This window comes from Mesoplodon densirostris, chromosome 7 (assembly GCF_025265405.1).
Source record: "Mesoplodon densirostris isolate mMesDen1 chromosome 7, mMesDen1 primary haplotype, whole genome shotgun sequence".
In the NCBI taxonomy this organism is placed as follows: Eukaryota; Metazoa; Chordata; class Mammalia; order Artiodactyla; family Ziphiidae; genus Mesoplodon; species Mesoplodon densirostris.
Window position 1 is genome coordinate 95,625,109 of NC_082667.1, and position 21,206 is coordinate 95,646,314.

Below are 21,206 nucleotides of genomic sequence, written 5' to 3' on the forward strand. Positions count from 1 at the left end.
CTAGCCGTTTCCCGCTGTGACGCGCGCACGCGAGCCTTCGGAATGCTCGAGCAGTTTTCCGTTTTTTTCGGAAAGGGCAGTTTTGTTTTTTTGTATAGAAGCGAGCACCTCTGCCTCTCCCGATACCGAGTACGCCGGGCTTTGCTGGGCCCGGAAGGAAGTCTTTGAAGAGTAGTTTTCAGGTGAGGCACGGAGGCTGCGTGCGGCTCAGAGTGAGAGGGAGAAGTCGCAGGCGAGGACAGCATAAAGGGAGGTACAGGAAAGAGGGTTTTTTTCCTCCGAGTGACCCAGCCTAAGATGGGGCGGGGGTGAGGGGCTCGACAAATTCATTAAGTGCATACGTAAAACATCCATGATCTCTATACCCCAAATAACACCTCATCCTCTTCCACAGGTTCCCTGCTTCTCTGGCTAGCTAACGTGCCTAAAGAGATTATCCGAGTGGACGCGGGGGGATGGTGGCGGGGTGACTTGGAAGAATTGGTAGCTATTCATAGGCAAGTATAGCCAGCAAGGCCGAGGTTGCATACGTCTAACCTAGTCCCTTTCCTCCTTGGTGTCTGCTGTCCCAGTTCAGATGGATTAACCTGTTTTGGATAGTTTTTGGCTAAGTTCCTCTTCAACCCTTGGAGCCACTTCTACTCACCTGTCTTGACTTGCAGTGCTCCTACAGATTGCATTTTGTTTTTGCTAAGAAACTCCGAAGTGACCTGTAGCAACCCGTGGCTGATGCAAGAGAACGACAAAGATTGAGTCCTCATTTGGGTGGGAAACCTTCAGTTGAAAAGGATCCAGGGCACTTAAAATCCTGGTGAGTCCACCCCCCTTCACAACACTCTAAATGTTGCAGATCTAAATGTTGTTGATTCTCTTGGTAACTGACCCAGATTTCATGACATAAGGGCCACGATATCATAGTTGTATTCCCAAAAATATGTTATGAGAGATAGTACTTTCTGATCTCAGGTAAGGCTATCAATGTAGACATGACTAATCATAGGGATTAAGTGGGGCAGTCTGTCCTAAATTTGCAGACTCCCATCTGTTGTTTCAACCAAACTTGGAAATACTCATTGACATCCACCATGGGCAAAAAGCAAGCACTGCACATTTAGCTTTTGGTTACTCATTTGATTGGGGAATCTGGTTTAGGAATAAATTGTTCTGGTGACTGCCTATGCCTTTGTTCAAGCACTTCACGATCCAGGCTCAACTTGTCTTTCCAACCTTGGTTCAGCTACCAATGGACACGGGTGCTCTCTGGTTCTTTGGCATTTGATAGGAGTAGCAGCAGAGATGGCTGACTTTGTTGGCAACACTGTCAGCAACAGCAGTTTCTCAGTGGTTGCAAGATTGAGTTTCCGATGCAGAAGTGGCATGGGTGGGGAACTGCAATGGAGACAGTTTCCTCACTGGACTAGTTCTGCATTGATTTTGTGCATTATTCCTGGAGGCCTGGCGTCTGCCATGATTCTCTTTACCTTCCAGTAATTCTGAGAGCCACCCAATATCTTCAACATGCTCCTTTTCTGCTATATCAGCAAGAGTTAGCTCTTCTTTCTCAAAACTAAGAATCCTGACTTTATATGGTTCATTATGTCTTTTCCCCCTAGTAGGCTACAATTTCCATTGGTAAATTGGTAATAGCTGGTAAGGCATCTTTAAGCAGATGCTTTACCAGCTATTTACTGAGTGCTTACTGTGTGATGGGCAGTGTCCTAATAGAGCTTACAATATAGTGGCAAGACAGATACATTGACAGTTACAGTCTAGTAACTGAAACAGAGTGTGATTAGAAGCTATGATGTAGTCATGGAAAAGCACACATTGAATCCAGGGTCTGTATCTTTATATTTGTACTTGAGGGTATAACACACTTCCTATCACATAGAAGGCATTCAGTTTCTATTCGTGGAATGAATTTTAGGTGGAGATAAACAAAGCAGCAAAACTCTGGTAATCTTCTCCCTCAATTATGTCCTTTTTAAAAATCCATCCTGTATTTCCCGTATGTCTGTACCTTTGGCTTAAGGTCACCTAAGGGTGCACCAGAGATTGGAACCATCATTTATTTGTTAATCCAATCAGTCAGTATCCAAAAATTTATTGCACACAGGACATGTACCAGGCACTATGCTAGGTGCTAGGAAATAGCAGTGAATAACACTGATCTACCTGATAGGCCAAGTGAGTGGTTTCAAAGTGAGTTAGTTTCTGGATAGGAATGGCAGAAACCACTTCGGTTATGACTGTACAAGAGATATTGAGATTTCATGTTATTGCACTGAAACTTACTTATATCCCACAGTAAGTTTTGATTTGTAAAAAGAAAGAGGTGATAGAGGAAGGCTCATCCGGTTTGATGTCCACAGATGATTATTACTTTCTAGCTATGTATAAATCAGTCTGTTGATAAATCCATACTTGCATGAGGAACAAATCAGAATCTACCTGGCTTTGAGACCGTGAGGTAGCTGCAAATAAGGCAAGGCAGTGGAAAGATTTAACACAAGAGTATAACGTGGCCTGTGGCCATTTCCCTGTTTCTGCCAATTTCCTGTCAACTTCCATTTTAGCAGATTGACAACATGTTATAAACTGTGATTAAGTCTTCACAATGAAAGCTGATTTTTTGGGTCCTTTCCCTCTTCTGCACCCCTGCTTCCTTTCCCTATATATTAGAGTCCCTGTTTTTCTCACACCTTCTTCTTCCCTCTCCTTTTAGTTTTTCCTTCTTTTTTTTTTTGTCCTTGAGGGTACAAACGGCAGCTAGAGTGTGAATCTGTTCAATTAATCCAACCCCCCCCCCCAAAAAAAAACCCCAAAAACCTTACTGGGTATCTTGTGTTCAATGCTACATAGGATTCTAAGATTAAGACAAGAGCAAAAATAAAAATAAAACAAGCAAACCCCCCCCCCCCCCAAGTAATGGTAAAGATAAACAGACAAAGAAAGACCAATGAGCTCCACAATTGGATTTTACTTTTGAGACAAGGAGGTCAGAGAAGAGAGTTCTGGGTGGACTAAAGTTTTAAGGAATGACTTCTCAAAAAGGAGTTGGAGAGTTGTGTCTGAATCTGAAGGGTTTGGTTGGGAGAGAGGTGGTGATGGTGAGTTTTCAGTACGGATCTGGCAGGATTATGTTGTGCTATGAGGACAGTAGGAAGGTGAGATCTGAGTTCAGAGGTTTCAGTGGCGGGCACTAGGAAGTCCCATGGGCCTTTCCGTTGTTAGTCCCAGGTTATTTATCAGCTCCTACTTCGACTCTTTTTGTTTCTTCTCTATAGGAGGCCATAGGGATTCAACATACTTTCCTTTCCTGTTTGAATTCACTAACACCTACCCCATTCTTTGGTGTTCTTATTTCTTCAAGACTTCATACGGAGTTAGTTGCAAGTCCCCGTGCCATTCTATAGTAAGAGGTAATCACGATGGAGAAAACTGACAATAGATAAAATAGCTATTGTGAGGAAGTTAAAGAAAAATCTGAAATAAAGTTCTTAGACATTTTTTTTTAAAGAACTTCACATTACCTTTTTATTTACTTATTTATTTATTTTTGGCTGTGTTTTGGGTCTTCGTTTCTGTGCGAGGGCTTTCTCCAGTTGCGGCGAGCGGGGGCCACTCTTCATCACGGTGCACGGGCCTCTCACTGTCGCGGCCTCTCGTTGCGGAGCACAGGCTCCAGATGCGCAGGCTCAGTAGTTGTGGCTCACAGGCCTAGTTGCTCCACAACATGTGGGATCCTCCCAGACCAGGGCTCGAACCCGAGTCCCCTGCATTGGTAGGCAGACTCTCAACCGCTGTGCCACCAGGGAAGCCCCAAGTGCTTAGACTTTTGATCCCTGCTCAGTATTTCCTATCTCCCATATAGGAAATGGAAGAGTAAGGCTTACCATCCATTCAACAAAAGTTTGAGCAGTTGAAAACATACATACACACAAGAAACAACTAGAAATGTGTCATGATGATAAAACACAGCAATGTGATGGAGAACAACTGGGCGGTTACTTTAGAATAAATAGGTAAGTCCTCTCTAAGTAGGTAAAAGTTAAACTGAGTCCTTAAAAGGAGCCATGTGAAAACCAGGGGAAAGTACATTTTAACCAAGCTTGGTGTGTTGCGGAAACAGAAAGAAAGCAAGTGTGGCTGAAGCAGAGAAGTATAAAATGAGGTTTGGGGCTTTTCAGGTGAGTTGGATGTTAATTTAAGTATGATGAAAAGCCATTAAAGAGTAGGCAGTGGCATTTTATGATTTATATTTTTATAAAAGATTACACCAGCTGCTATAGAGAGGAACAAGAGTAGAAACAGGAAGTGCAGTTAGAGGCTGATGCATGGTGGGCTTGAACTAGGGTAGAAGTAGTGAAAATGGAAGAACTGAATGAATTGGGGATGTGGATTGAGTGTGGAGTCAATTGGATGTTGTGTTTGAGGGAAAGAGAAATTAAGGCAAAATCCTAAGTTTGTGGCTTGAGAACTGGATGAGTGGTAGCTCTACATCCCTTATCCTGGAATATTCAGTCACACTTTCTGAACTCCGTCCCACTGTCCTTCTGTCCTTCTGAGTCTCTGCATACAGAGATAGCCAGGGAGAACAAAAAGTTTCAGTGATTATCTGTTGGTACCTACTCGACCCATGTCAAGTAGTATTAAGTGTTACTTAAGTCTGCTGTCACCTAGGAGTAGTGCACTTTGGGTATTACTGGACTGGGGGAAGAGATGAAATAAGAAATATTGTTAAACAGACATAACTGTTGTTTGGAGGACCATATCATAGTGTTGGGGAAAGAAAACAAAGACTCCAACAAAAGACCCCTCTGTACCAATATAGAAGAGAGAGAGAATGTAATTTTACTATTAGGTAAGCATTATCAGTGATAACATGCATATAAGATATCACAAAGGTGAATACAAAATTTGGAGAAATTTCCACACAGATTTATGCAGAAAGTAGAAGAGAGAAAAATGAAAACTTATCTCTGTGAGAGACAAGATGATGTACCCTGTAATTGTCTCATTATACCCATGAGAGACCTCTGAGCTAATTCCAGAGTAAATGTTTACAGTTTCAAGGGTCAGAAGGCCTGTGACTCTGCTTTGTAAGATCAAAAGATCAGACCATTTTTATGAGGCCTATTATATGCCCTCAGGGTGACACCCCAAAGAGGAGAGGGTGGGTAGGCCGTGACTTCCAACCTCAAAGAAAATTTCATCATTTTACCTTTACAACTTGTCACATTTTTTTCCAAAGAACTTTCATGTAGCCCACCCCAAGTAAATAATATATGAGAATTTCATTGCGTGATGAGAATAAAAGAAAGCCCAGTACATTATAAGATTTATCCCACCTCCTCCGCCTTCTTCTCCCCAAGTCCTAACTCCTGGGTCTCCTTCCAAGAGAGGGGCTGAGTGTGCCTGCTCTATTCCTGAACTTTCCTGAAAGAGAATCAGAGACTGAGGAGAGAGGGGCTGAGCTGAAGAAGTAAGAATGAATGCCAAGATGATACAAATGGCTGTAATTTTTGGCTGAAAGGAAGAAGAAATAGAAGATAAAGGGGATGAAAAGCAAAACCAAGAACCACAAGGGATGAAGCTGAGAGAGAATTTTTGGTGAAGATTTTGAGAATGGGCCTTTAAGTCAGCTGTGGACTTGAAATGTACTGAAGTGAAAAGAATGGGGCCAAGGAGGTTTTAAGAAGTACTACTGGGCTTCCCTGGTGGCGCAGTGGTTGAGAGTCTGCCTGCCGATGCAGGGGACATGGGTTCGTGCCCCGGTCCGGGAAGATCCCACATGCCGCGGAGCGACTGGGCCCCTAAGCCATGGCCGCTGGGCCTGCGCGTCCGGAGCCTGTGCTCCACAACAGGAGAGGCCACAGCAGTGAGGGGCCCGTGTACCGCAAAAAAAAAAAAAAAAAAAGAAGTGCTACTGTGGGTTACAAGTTGAATTACCTATAGTATTCAAGTAATGGAAGTAAAGATTCAAATGACTTTTAAATTATCTTTCATTATGGAACCAAATTCTGTGGAGTGTAAAGCCCTGCCAAGACTGGGTCCGCAGGGCCTGAATTGGGTTACCCCTTATGGAGACTCTGAGGGGTGTTAACCTTGAAGATGGTACAAAATCAGTAATAATCAGTCAGAAGTTCTTTACTGAGTACCAACTGTATTTGTAGCACTCTATGAGGCACAGAGGGAGAAACAAAATAGTGCATCGTGTGGCCATGTCCTTGGAGCTTTTACATTTAGGTAAATAACTCATTTCCATGTGGACAGGTAAGTAAGAACATACCACCAAAAGGGGTGTCATAAGACTGTGAGGGCTGAGACTTGGTAGGAAGGAGTGCTAACTCTATGTTGGGTGCTTTCCTAGACTGTAATATCTACTTTTCCTTATTCTGTTTTTTAAGCTTACTCCCCAAATTGTAATAATTTTCTTAAGCTTTAAGATTCTATAATTTCGACCATGTATACCAAACAAAAACACCATGTTTAGGACAACAAGCATGGAAAAAAGTACTAAAAAGTGAGTATTTTTCAGGTTGACAGTTCTCTAGGTGACCCTTTCTTTTTCCTTTCCACTTTTCTGAATTTTCCAACTCCTCTAAAATAAGTCTTTATTGCATTTCAAGGAATTTTTTTTAAAAAAAGACCTTAGTTCCGACTGTTAAGACTAATAATGATACAAAAATGTTTCTATGATTATTGTACAATTAGGTACTAGGTTTTTTTTTTTTTTTTTGCGGTATGTGGGCCTCTCACTGTTGTGGCCTCCCCCGTTGCGGAGCACAGGCTCCGGACGTGCAGGCTCCGGACGCGCAGGCCCAGCGGCCATGGCTCACGGGCCCAGCCGCTCCGCGGCATATGGGATCCTCCCAGACCGGGGCACGAACCCATATCCCCTGCATCGGCAGGCGGACTCTCAACCACTTGCGCCACCAGGGAGGCCCAGGTACTAGGTTTAAGACAAGTATGACTTATTCTTCTCTTAGAGCTTAGACCTGAAGAAGAAAAACAAAATTCTCTCCATTATGGAGAGCAAAATCCAGAACTTAATTCAAATTCTTCCAGTATATCAATTGATCTATTTCCAATGACCCACTCTTTGTGTAGACAATACTGCCATTTGCCTAGTCATCTGAGTTAAATCCTAGTGGAGTTAACCTTTGAAAGAGGACTGTATTGGGGGTCAAGATACTTGGTTTCTGTTGTCAGCTCTGCAGTTGACTTTCTGTGTATATGGTCAAGCTATCTAACAAGTTTTACCCTTGCTTTCTTCATCTTAAAAATGAGGGATTTACATGCATTGTTGGTAGGAATGTAAAATGGTGTGGCTGATGTAGAAAACAGGTTGTCAGTTCCTCAAAAAGTTAAATACAGAATTACCATATTACCCAGAAGTTCTACTCTTAAGTATATACCCAAAAGAATAAAAAATGGACTCAAACATATTTTTATACAAATGTTCATAGCAGCATTATTCACAATATCCAAAAGGTGGAAACAACCCACATGTCCGTTAACAGAGGAATGGGTAAACAAAATGTGCTATATTCATACAAATGGTTCTGAAGACAGTTCCATAGTGGCAGCAGAGGGGGGTTTCCCAACAAACAATGCTTTCACACCAGTTAGGTATCCTGCAATTTAACTCAATTTTGATACTTCCTACCAGGAGATAGCATCAGATTCCACAGGTCAGGGGCTCAGTTCTACAAGGCTACCCTGTGCTTCACATTCCAATCAGAAGTCCAGGTTGTTACCTGTGCTTCTGACCAACTGGCTGTAAATCAGAGGTTCCCATGACCCCCTCTTTGGGTTCAATTTGCTAGAGTGGCTCACAGAACTCAGGAAACCCATTTATGTACTAGATTATGGGGTTATTATAAAAGGATATAACCCAGGAACAACTAGACAGAAGAGCTGCATAGGGCAAGGTATGGGGAAAAGGTGCTGAGCTTTCATGCCCTCTCCAGGTGTACCACTGTCTCTCAAATCACATGTTCACCAAGCTGGAAACTGTTCAAACCGTGTCCTTTTGAGTTTTTACAGAGGCTTCCTTAAATACTCACAGTTGATTAAATCAATAGACATTGCTGATGATTCAACGTCTAGCCCCTCTCCCCTCTCTGGAGGTCAGGGGGATGGAGCTGAAAGTTCCAAACCTCCAATCACAGGGTTGTTTCCCCTGGCATCCAGCATCCATTCTTAGGTGACCTAGGGGCATTCCCAAAATCACCTCATTAACATAACAAAAGAAGCCTTGATTTCTCACACCACTTAGAAAATAAAATTCCAAGTGTTTTAGAAGCTGTTGTGCTAGTAATGGGAACAAATACATATTTCCTAATATGAATCACAATATACAATGAAATATTACTCAGTTGTAAACAAGAATGAAGTTCTGATACATGCTGTGCCGTGGATGAACCTTAAAAGTATTTAGCTAAGTGAAATAAGGCAGACACAAAAGGACAAATATTATATGATTCCATTTATGTGAGGTACCCTGAATAGGTAAATTCATAGAGACAGAAAATAGATCAGAGGTTACCAGGGACTGGGGGAGGGTGGAGTGGGGAGTTATTGTTTAATGGGTACAGAGTTTCTGTTTGGGGTGATGAAAAAATTTTGGAAAGAGCTGGTGGTGATGGTAATGAAACTGTGCAACTCAGACTGGGACTTGAAACCATGTCCCAGGACTCGAACCCAGCCAAAACCCAGATTGAGACTTGAACCCACATCTTTTAATTGAGATCACACATCTGGTCTCAGGACTTAATGAAGCTCAGGTTCTTGATGTCTCATTGCAAAAAGAATTCAGTGAGAAACAAAGTGATAGGTAAGAAGTGGATTTATTTAGAGAGAAAAATACTCCACAGACAAAGTGTGGGACATCTCAGAAGGCAACAGGCCCCAAAATATGGCATGGTTAGTTTTTATGGACTGGGTAATTTCATAGGCTAATGAATGGGAAGATTATTCCAGTTATTTCAGGGAAGGGGCAGGAATTTCCAGGAACTGGGCCACCACTCACTTTTCTTATTTTTTTTTTTGAAATTTTGGATTTTATTTAATTTACTTTTTTATACAGCAGGTTCTTATTAGCTATCTTTTTTTTTTTTTTTTTTTCAGTACGTGGGCCTCTCACTGTTGTGGCCTCTCCTGTTGTGGAGCACAGGCTCCGGACGCACAGGCCCAGCGGCCATGGCTCACGGGCCCAGCCGCTCTGCGGCATGTGGGATCTTCCCGGACCGGGGCACGAACCCGCGTCCCCTGCATCAGCAGGCGGACTCTCAACCACTGCACCACCAGGGAAGCCTCTAGCTATCTATTTTATACATATTAGTGTATATATGTCAATCCCAATCTCCCACCGCTCACTTTTTTACCTTTTATGGTTGGCCTCAGAATTATCATGGCGCTGGTGGGTGTGTCATTTATATTGTTAATGTATTACAGTGAGCGGATAATGAGACTCAAGGTCTACTGGAAGTCGAATCTTCTGCCATCTTGGACCTAGTTGGTTCTAACCAGTCCTTGTCATGTCCTATGGCTATGTCAGTTTTTTAAAGCTTGTGCTCTGCCCCTTTCCCTCCTGCTTCATTTGCATAGCATTGTCGATGTAATTAACGCCACCTAACTGTACACATAAAAATGGCTAAAATGGCAAATTTTATGTTCTATGTATTTTGTTACCATAAAAAATTGATATTTTAATGAGATTTTAAAAAATATGTTTGAACTCTAATGTTCTATAATACCATGGCCAAAGTATTAATGGAAGAAGAGGGAACTGATCTGGGTGATGAAGGATGTGTCTGTCAGAATTAGTCCACTAGAACTCTATGGAGACAGTGAAACCCAAAAATGGCAAATGGGAGGCTGCAGGCCACACCCAGCTAGGAGATGTGTTTTGTTTGGTTTGTGCAATGTTTACCAACATAGCATTTATTTATTTATTTTTAAAAATATTTATTTGTTTATTTATTTGGTTGCACCAGCTCTTAGTTGTGGCACTTGGGCTCCTTAGTTTCGGCATGTGGGCTCCCTAGTTGCGGCAGGTGGTCTCCTTAGTTGCGGCTCACCAGCTCCTTAGTTGCAGCATGTGAACTCTTAGTTGCAGCATACACATGGGATCTAGTTCCCTGACCAGGGATCAAACCCAGGCCCCCTGCATTGGGAGTGCAGGGTCTTATCCACTGTGCCACCAGGGAAGTCCTCCAACATGGAATTTAAGATTTTAAGAAATTGGTTGTTAAAATGTAAAACCTGGGTGTATTGCTATTAAAAATTCTGGTTTCTGGGCTTCCCTGGTGGTGCAGTGGTTGAGAATCTGCCTGCTAATGCAGGGGACACGGGTTTGAGCCCTGGTCTGGGAGGATCCCACATGCCGCGGAGCAACTAGGCCTGTGAGCCACAACTACTGAGCCTGTGCATCTGGAGCCTGTGCTCCACAGCAAGAGAGGCTGTGATAGTGAGAGGCCCATGCACTGTGATGAAGAGTGGCCCCCGCTTGCCACAACTAGAGAAAGCCCTCGCACAGAAACGAAGATGTAACACAGCAAAAATAAATAAATTAATTAATAAACTCCTACCCCCCACATCTTTAAAAAAAAAAAATTCTGGTTTCTGATTTCCTTTGAAATATTAAAAGATATGATAACACCAGATCTGTCTTCTCACTTAGCTGGAGTTTTGAAGTAGCCGCTCCCTTTAAGCAGTACACACTCTCCAAATAGTCCATCTGGTCCTTGCTGTCTTATTCCCAGCTGGCCTCATTAATCTGTTACTTGCCAGTCTCCTCTGGCATTTGTATTTGTGGCCCCTAGCATAAATCAATGATCAGGTGAATTATTTCTGAGAGCCCTCTGCTTGGTTTGTCAATTTCTTTAAAAAAAAGTGTTGTCAACTAAAAAAAAAAAAAAATACACAACCTAAAAGTTGAAAATTATGTTTTATTCAGTGGACTTACTGAGGACTTAAGCCTGGGAAACACACTCTCAGATAGCTCTGAGGAGCTGTGCCAAAGAGGTACAGGAGTAGCCAGGATATATGAGTTTTTGCAAAATCCAGGTAGTTGGAACATCAAAAGATTACTGTTAATTAAAGAAAACCAGACATCTCAAGTTAATGAATTTAGCCGTTCTTTACGTATGGGAAGATGCAAGAGCCTGGGCTCATTAAAATCATTCCTTTGATATGCACCTTAACTGTTTAGGGCCAGTATCCTGTTCTTTCCCACCTTGAGTTCCCTCAGGGTGTACACTTAGAGGTGTCTGCAGTTGATGGCTTGATGGCTGCAGCATCCTTTGTTTACTGATAACAGGTGACATTCTTCGTACACAGTGTTAAAGAAATTTCTTTTTTCCTTTCTTACCTCTTCTAAAACATGGAATGACTGTTTTATGCTACCACATTTCAGGTTTTGGTAACTGACACAAATACGTGTGAATAATTTTGTGAGCATAGAGTTCTAAAGAATACTTAAAGAGATAATTCATGCATGCAGTTCCTGAAAGTTTGATCACTGCTTTTGTGAATCTTCAAATATTTTATAACTACTTTAATTGGGTTTATTTTTTATTTCAGAAAAGTCAAAAGTATTACATTGATGTTGCAAGAAAATTTAAACAATGCACAGAAATACACAAAAGGAAAAGCCCTTCCTGCTTTACCTCGCTAGGGGTAACCGCAGTTAGCAGTTGGGTGTTTTTCTTTCCAGACCTTTGTTTTTGTTTGTATGTTTGTTTTTATTTTTGTTTTTGTGCATAGAGTTATGTAGAAATTTGTGTTTTTATATGAACACAGAAACATGGAACACGTCTTTTTTCCTCACAAAAAAGAAATTATACTACATTTACTGCTTTGCAACTTGCTTTTTTTTGACAATATATTGTGATCATTTTCCCATACCTACACATATAGATATGGTTCATTCTTTGTTATGGCTATATAGCATCAGAGTATGAATATAATTTACTTAAACATCTCACTTTTGACATATTTAGGTTATCTCTGATTTCTACTAATATAAATTTAATGGCACTGTGAACATTCTTCAGCCAATATCCTGGCAATATGGAAAAAGTTATTCTGAAGAGTAGATTCTTAAAAATGGGCTTATTTAGTAAGGAATGTGTGTTTTAAAAATTTTGATCAGTATTGTAGTCTTTAAAATTTACATTCCCACCATTGCTGACACTGAATATTATCTGTCTCTTTGCCTTTTGCCAGTATCGTAGACAAATGATGGTGTCTCATTTTGTTCCATTTGCATTTCCCTCTTTATTAACTAAGATGGCACATCATTGTCTATTTCATTAGCCATTTGTATTTCCTTTCCTGTGAACTATCTGTTTTTGTCCTTAGTTGCTTAACTCTGGTTTGATCTATGCACATGAAAGTATGTAATCGGGAAATAGATCTGTATGTCTGCATACTAAGAGAGGTTTCAAAACGTGGCTCCTGGCTTGCAGTGTATGTATGCTCTGTTCCTTACTAGTGTGTTAGCTTCCTCTTGTTGTGGCTTGTAGTTATACCTGAGTCAACCATCAGACAAGCAACATCTGTTTTTTGCCCAGAACAACGAGCTAGGTACAGTGTGTATCTTAAAGAGAAATAAAATAAAACAAATGGGTCTCTTACTGGCCTTTAGAAGATCATGATCTAATGGATGTGAAATGTACATGGAGGCAAGTACAACAATAAAAATGAAAATTCCTTGCCTTTGATCAGTGCTTTACAGTTTAGATTCTTTTGATAAAGAAGACAAGAACATAAATAGTGAAAATATTAGATTAAAAAAGCTAAGTACTATAATATTGTAATAGTGGTTTGGGGGATATAGAGATAAGTTGGGAGCATGGGGCTTGGGACTGTGGAACAGCAGAGTATTCCAAGAAGGACAACGGAGAAATGAAAGATGAGATGGAAAGGATTTTTATGGGTGGAAGAAAACCATGTGAAGAAACAGGACAAAAGGGTGAGAGTCTATCTTGGAAAGAAAGATCAGTTTCCTTTGGATTTGAGCATGGCATTTGGAAAGCTTGGGAAGTGACCGTAGGAGTGAAGAATCCCCTACAAACATTTTTCTTTGAGTATCATACTCTTGTTAACTCAATATCAAGGTTATATCATAATTTTTTTATCAGCCACATCTCACTGCTGGTTTATGTTGAGTTTGAGCGAAACTTAAATCGTCCGCTGTTTTCACACAGACCTTGTCTGTGACCACAGAAGGAAGATGCCATAACTGAACCATCCTGTCCCTGACCTTCAGTCTCACTCACATCCATTAACTCATTGACTCCTTCATTTGTCTAACCTTTACAACATTCCAAAGACAGGTATGGCCCACCCGCTAAGCATTAGGACCATGCTAGGTGCTGGGGAGACAAAGATGAACATGGCAAATTCCCTTCCCTGTGGAAGTTTCAGGCTGGAATAAGTGAAGCCCTTAAACACTTAGCTAGCTAGAACACCATAAGCATCCCAGTCTCAGAGATAGCACGTCCAGACCTGAATTAATTTGAGAATCTCCTGATCTTCATTCTTGTTAATGAGGACTAACTTCGCTGGGAGGGGCTGCCAAGTGGCCTGCTGGTACCTGAGACTCAAGGGACTAGTGAGATGAGCTGAGTCTGGGAGGTGGTAATTCCCATTCTCATTCAGGACAGCCTTAGTTTATTTCTATTGTATTTTGCTATATCTGTTCACAGACGATGAGTATGCTTCAGTGGAAGGAGGAAGTTTTACTGAGGCTTGAAACATTTTTTTTCTTGCTAACCAGGTGGTTCACATGACCCTCTAGCATATTAGAAAGATGGTGTGGCTCTAATGATGGAGGCATTATAATCCAATCTATTATACCTATTTCTCCTTTGAAGATACTTTTTTTTTTTTTTTCTTTTTGCGGTATGCGGGCCTCTCACTGTTGTGGCCTCTCCCGTTGCGGAGCACAGGCTCCGGATGCGCAGGCCCAGCGGCCATGGCTCACGGGCCCAGCCGCTCCGCGGCATGTGGGATCCTCCCAGACCGGGGCACGAACCCGTATCCCCTGCATCGGCAGGCGGACTCTTAACCACTGCGCCACCAGGGAGGCCCGATACTTTTGTTCAAATTGCTTGATTTTGTATTATTTGTTTTACTAATATAGAAATCCAGCAAGTTCAAAACGTTTTCACCTAAATAAGTTTATTATTGTTACATTTATAATTTACATATCAAATAACTCGGATGGTGTGAATTCAGATGGCGTGAATAAATAAAACTTTGGCTTCAGGATTAAGGAAGTAAATGAATAAGTGTTAGAGTGTTGTGTTAGAAGGCCTCATTTCTGCCACTTCTAATTGTGGAGCCCAAGTCACAAACTTATAGCCCCAATTTCCTCCTAGGTAAAATGGACAGGATTCATTTGACAAAGGAGTCTTTAATGTCCTATCCAGCTGCCAAAACAACAGCAACGTGGAACCAAACCCATGAATTCAAGGGATGAAAGCGTGAGCTGACTCGAGATGTGCTGCCCGCTTCTTGGTTAAACATACTCACTGTGAGGTCTGACAGCCTGACTTTGAATCCGGGCCTTCCTCCATCACAAGCCTAAGTAAGTCCCCTTATGCTGGGCTGCACCCAGCAGGCCTGCAAGCACTGTACTTGCCCAGCCTCAAGACCGAAGGAAGAGACCAGAGTCAGCAACAGAGACATCAATGGTTTAATGGATGGGGGATCTTACATGTCTGAAATAAGGTCCTGGAGTGACACCCCACCGTGTGCAGCTGATGGCTGGCAGGACATGGCAGCAGTCTTCGCTTCAGGGGAGAGAAGGTTAGCGGTCAAAGGAGGAATTGACATCAGGTGGGCTCACTGGTTACCAGGGAAACCAGCAGAGGAGCGCTCTCCTCATTGCTCCTTTGATAAGCTATCATAGTGGAGATGTTTTGATCGAAAGTTTTGAACTATCACTAGCTGGGACCAGGTGCAAGTATGTAGGCATTTACTGATTAGGATCTATAATTAAGAGGGAAAGTCAGTTAGGTGAGTAGGGTATAGGTGAAGCAGGAACTGGTTGACCAGGGGGTGTACAGAAAGCAAGATACACACATCTTGGGTGGCCCAATCATATACTTTATCTTCTCAGAACTTCCATTCCTTCAACTGTAATATGAGAATAATAATACTACCTATGTCACAGTGACATTAGAAAAAAAATGAGATAATTCATAGAAAGTCCTTACTGTTATGCCTGGCACAGTAAGTGTTCAGTGTTAATTCTTTTATATAAAACACTTAGGTCTGGTTTCTCTAAGTTTCGTATGGGTATGGCTTTTATATGGTTTCTGCAGCCAATGAAGCACAGGCCTCTAGGATTATGTGAAAAAAAGTTACTAATTTATAAACGTTGTCACTGACAGGTGCCAGGTAGTTATACTAATTTTAATAACTTAATCATATTACTGTTTTAATGGTATAAAAATATAACACTATGTGGCAAGCTATGTTCTAAGAGCATTACATATATTAACTAATTCAGTCCCTAATGTTAAAAAATTCAGCCCAGTAAGTTTGAAGATCTAATTGGCCTTAACGAATGATTCATGAATCAGGCAGCATCCATCCCATCTAGAAAACAGAAAGGCACTCTGAGGAAGAGGTGTGGGATGAGGAAGCTATTAGCAAAAGAAAAGAAAGGATATCTTTTTGGGGGGAGGGGAGAGAAGGGCAAGGGTTTTATCATGTAGATTGCCTCTTATTCCTCTGTGGATGGGGGAGAATGGAGAGGTAATCTGTGGCAGATTACCTCCTTGATACCAGAAAATTCCAGACTGGATGATTAAGATTACATTTCTGGGGAAGGTTGAAACTGCAATTGGGTTAGGTATTAAATCTATGTTTGGCATCATGGTCTTTAGCAGAAGTGATGCCATTTTGGGCCTGTGGTTTTCTCTTTAATACTAACAGGAGGGTACTATTATTATCGCCTGCATTTTACACATGAGGAAGTTCAAGGTACAGGTCTCACAGCTAAGTGGCAATGAGTGTTTGAACACAGGAAGTTTGGGTCCAGAACTCATGGTCTTAACTACTCTGCTTTACTGATTATTTTATGAAAATTGCTCATACTCCTGACCACTTACTTGCTTTAGTCAAAGGTTAGAAAATTCTAAGACATCTGGGAAAACTTAGACAAATTAATCGTGAAATATGAGAAGGAAAATCATATAGACTAAAACATTAAAATATTCAACAATAATAAAGATAGAAGACGCTAAATAAAGGAAAGATTTTTGAATGAAAACAGTGGAAGTCTGTAGGAATAGTAAATAAAACTACCAGTCAGAGACTTGTGTTTCTGGCAAAATGGCAGTCTAGATATCTTGGTTGACTCTCACAATAAAAATGCTGAATAAAAGATAAAAGGGCATTTAGAAAACAATAAATGGATGAGGAAGTTAGGAATTTTAGAGGCTAAAAAGTAAGTGAAAGCAGAAACACTAAAAGGTCAACGAATTGGCTTTAACTATGGGAACATTTGCCAAACCAAGCTCTGGTTTTCAAGTGATAGGGTTTAGGACATGCTATCCTAAAATATGATGTCTTGGTATATTGAATATTTTAAGCTGAAGGAGTCCGAGAAAATGGCAGAAGCAGGAAGGTCTCTCTGACCTTCCCCTGGCCCTTCCCGCATTAAGCAGGTCATGAGACCCTCATGTGAGAGGGACATAACAAGAAAGGTAGACATATTTCCTGTCCTTCCAAAGCTTACAGTCTGACTCTAGGAGTGGGCTCTTTTTATTCCCAGATAGCAAACAAGGCAAATGAAGCTCAGAGAGGCTAATAGTCACATAATTATTAAGTGGAAAAACTATATTTGTCTCAATCTTTAGCCCTTTCTCTTTCTACCACACAGGCTACTTGTTGAAGCTTTGTGTTAATGAAGGCTTTTGGGTTGCAAGTTACAGAAAAGGAACTCAAACTACCTTAAACCAAAAAGGAATTTTTTTGTTTTATGAAACCAAGCCCGAGACAGTGAAGAGAACGTGCTGGCTTCAGGGATGACCTGGCCCAGGGAATCCCACAGTTTTAGGAGTCTCTCCTTTGCACTCTTGTTCTCATTCTTGTTCTATCTCTATGTCTCTCTGCATTTTGAATTTATTTTTTTCCCCATGTTGGATAGATTTTTCTCCATGTACTGGGGAGTACGCTACTGGTAATCTGTACCATGTCCTTATGACTCACAACAAAGGAAAAAGGGCAACTTCTCTGCTACCTGTAGTTAGAACAATTCTGGGGAAAACTGATTTATTCTACATGGGTAATGAACACACCACTGGATCCATCATTGAGGCCAGAAGGGTGAGGTATTTTGATTGGCTCTTATGTCGCTTACCAGCTTCTGTAGCCAAGGATGACAAAGCCTATTATCAAAAGAAGGGGAAGTGGCACAAATGTGGCTGCCAAAGGGACAATGAATGGTGCCAACATTTAGTAAGTACCTGATAAATGTTAAGTGAAGAACAAATTCTCACAAGTGCCTAGTACAGCACCTGTGCATCAATATTTACTAATGACATTGCACTAGAGTTTTCAAATGCTATATTGATCAGGTTTGTTCTACTATGATGGCTTCTAAAAAATTAATTGGAAAGCCTGTCCTGTTTTATTCTTGTCTAAATAACATTCGATATATATGTTCCTTGAATTAAAAAAAAATCACCCATAAAAGTCCTTGTATTTTTTGTGGAATAGGTTTTGAAATAGAATGCTAATATTTATTTAGAATTGTTTCCTGGGAATTGGGTGTATTTAAATGTGCACAATTAATAACATATGGTAGACACTCAAAATATGTTAGTTTCCTCTCTCTTCAATTGGAAAACAGAGGAGATCGTAATGTTGGAGATGCTTGAGAAAGAGCACAATATATTGAAAGCAGACTTTTCAGGAGATTAATGTGATAGCAGCGTTGAAAAAGAAAAGTATTAGAGAAGTCCTGTAGGACGATGCCTCTCAAACAATTTGTAATGGAGTATCAGTTTCTATTTTTCTTTTTTAAATCTATTGCAGATCATTTGTAAGATATAATTACAAATTACTAGAAAAATAAAATTTAAACAACTGGTATACAGAATACAAGCAATGTTCTAGTTTTAGATTCAACAGACATAAAATTACTCTCTCAAATGGTTGGCAATGTTCCTAAACAACAAATCCTAATTTTTACCTTGTGTTGGACTGGGAACAAACTGTTCATGGAAGGGTACTGGTCCCCACTGACTAGGAGGTTGTGCAGTAATTCTTATGTCAATGCGGTCCAGTCAAAGACCACAGGAACACATCTGTTCCTGAGAAAGATGATTATTACTCGTTGTAGCAAGATGAGTTACACACCCTGCAACATCTTAGTAAGAACAGTCATCCCCCCCATCCTCGGGGGATACGATCCAGGACTCCCAGTGGATGCCTGAAACTGTGGATAGTACTAAACCCTATACATACTACATTAAAAAAAAAAAAAAACATACATACCTATGATAAAGTTTAATTTATAAATTAGGCCTAGTAAGAGATTAACAATAGTAACTAATAATAAAATAGAATACTTATAACAATATACTATAATAAAAGTTATGTGAATGTGGTCTCTGTCTCAAAATATCTTATTGTACAAATTTAAGATGCCTTTTCCATCTTAACTAAGCACTTATCGTGCACTGTGGTTATAACTTCTTCAGTTTGAGGTGCAGCAGCAAAAGTGGCATGAATTTCTTTTTCCTTTTTCACAATTTCATGGATAGAAGACTTGTTCTTACTGTAGATCTTAGCAACCTCAGCATACTATTTCTTTCTTATGTCGAAAACTTTCACCTTTTCACATAAAGGAAGCACTTTGCCTCTACTCTTGGGCAGATCTGAATTGCCAGCATCACTACTCTTGAACTTGGGGACCACTGTTAAGTAAGGGTAACTTGAATACAAACACTGTGATACCATGACCAGTCGATCTGATAACTAAGTTGGGTACTAAGTGACTAAGGGGCAGGATAGCTGGATAAAGGAAGGATTCACGTCGTGGGTGGGATGGAGCAGACGGTGTGAGATTTCATCTTGCTATTCAGAACCACACACAATTTAAAACTTATGAATTGTTTATTTTTGAAATTTTCCATTTAATATTTTTAGACTGAGGTTGACCACAGGTAACTGAAACCACTAAAGTGAAACTGCAGATAAATGAGGGCTTATGTAATTAGAAAGGACTTATTTTAGGATTTGGGCTTGTGTCAGGTAATATTGAGAGATGGGGCTTTGTCTGGGATTGGATGCTGTCCGGAAGTGGGGGCAATTCCATGATTGGGTATCTTATAAATCTTATTGGAAAGGGGCAGGAATAAAAAGAGCCTAAACTTTAATTGGCAAAGAGGCAGTGGCTGCTTATATTAGCTAGGATGGAAAATATTTTGGTTATTTTTGTGGTTTGGACATGTTCCTGTTTTTGTCTGTGTTCAGATGTGATTACGGACTGGGTTTGTTTTTGTCTTGGTCACAGAGTGGCCTGATCTGATGATGTTCTGTGAAACTGAATATGTTCTACACCAAGACCTAAGCTGTGAGTGCCGGATCAGCTCCCAGATGTCAGTGACTACTTTTCTCTTTCTCAACTCTATAAGGTGACAAGAGCCTGTCTAAGGGTAAGAACATTTCATTTGAAAGATAAAGGAACAGGATGTGGTGAACTGCTATTATGATACAGTGTCAATCCTCAAACTTTAACGTGCATCAGAATCACCTGGCAGGCTAGTTAAGACACAGAATGTTGGGCCTCACCCCCTAGAGTTTCTGATTCAGTAGGTCTGGGGTGGGACTTGAGAATTTGCATTTCTAATCAGTTCCCAGGTGTTGCTGATGCAGCCAGACCACACTTTGAAAACCACTGAAGTAGATGGAAGTATCAAAGGTGAGGATGATTACAGGGAAAGAAAAAACCTATTGTAGTTAGCTGCAATTCCCAAGATAAAAATCTACCACTTTGTCCTGGTAATACTCTGATGCAATTCTGACACTGGACTACACTGTGCATTTTCCTGTTTTAAATTACAAATCTTTGAGGGGGAAGTTCACAGAGGAAAATTCTCTCCAAAACAATTTGTGCAAATTGTTGACTACTAAAGTTTGTACTTAACGTGAAAGTAAAATTTATGTGTTCTGAAAGTTTCCAATTACAAATAGGCAGATCCATTTTAGAAAAATGGGTTAGAAAACCAGCTCTTCAACTGGATTATCTGCAAATTGGCTTATTTGCAAATAGACGTTGTACCTACTAAATGAAAAGTAACCCTTACCATCCCTCTGTTAATTATTCTACTCCATCAATTTTAAGACAGAATTCCTTAAAAGGTATGTAACTGCCCATGCCTTTGAAATATTTAAATGTCTTTACTAAAAATTTGACTTTGTTTACTTAATTTTGTTCATTTCTGGGATAAGAAAAAGTGGTAAATAGAAAAGAGGAAGTGGTAAATCGGGGTGGGAATGGGTGACCCCTTCTTGTTCCAAAAAATTGGTTTTAATTTAATTTCCTCTACATTTGCCTGATATGGGGTAAAAGAAAAAAAGTGTGGCCTGGACCTCTTGTGGTTCAGCTGGGTTGCCTCTGTCATATAATGTACATTGAGATTCAGTTAGTTCTTGAACTAAAAAAAATTAAGTATCATGAAAAGAATCTGTATAAGAACTTAATGAAATGATTTTTATAGCTCTTATAACAAGTTATAAACCATTTTATTAACTCTGTCTTTAAAAGGCTACCAAGAATCTGGTGATTCATGAAAAACGGCTTCAACAAGTGTAAATTATTGCTTATAGAATTAGGAAACTTGGCCTTCTTTTTAAAATAATTTCATCACATCTCTAGAGAGAATAGTCTTTGGCAGAGAGCTAGATTCTGCAAATCTAAGCTTTTTCAGTTCAGCATCCAACTAAGAATTCAAGTAGAATAAGATGATTAATCTTGGGGTTGAGATGGGCCTACGCCTGATTAGCTACTGGACCAGGAGCAGGTCTTGCTCTGATGAGTAATTTAACTTCAGTTTCTTCATTTGTGAAATGAGGAGCTTAAACTAGTTAACCCCTAGGGATTCTCTGAACTCTTTAATGTTCAAGTTGTTATACTAGGCCTAGGGCTGTGGGTTTTAATTACATTAATA

At 40.4% G+C, this 21,206-nt stretch overlaps 2 long non-coding RNA genes across 2 annotated transcripts in view; both read left to right on the top strand.

Moving 5' to 3' along the window:
• The first annotated feature begins 50 nt into the window (after positions 1–50).
• Positions 51–14,691, top strand: LOC132493036 (uncharacterized). Its single transcript, XR_009532951.1, has 3 exons — positions 51–182; positions 663–811; positions 14,397–14,691. It is a non-coding gene; the product is annotated as an uncharacterized LOC132493036 (long non-coding RNA).
• A 4,863-nt stretch (positions 14,692–19,554) lies between these two features.
• Positions 19,555–21,206, top strand: part of LOC132493035 (uncharacterized) — a 110,317-nt gene continuing 108,665 nt past the window's right edge. The window contains exon 1 of the long non-coding RNA XR_009532950.1: positions 19,555–19,691. This is a non-coding gene — a long non-coding RNA (uncharacterized LOC132493035). The remainder of the gene's footprint in view (positions 19,692–21,206) is intronic.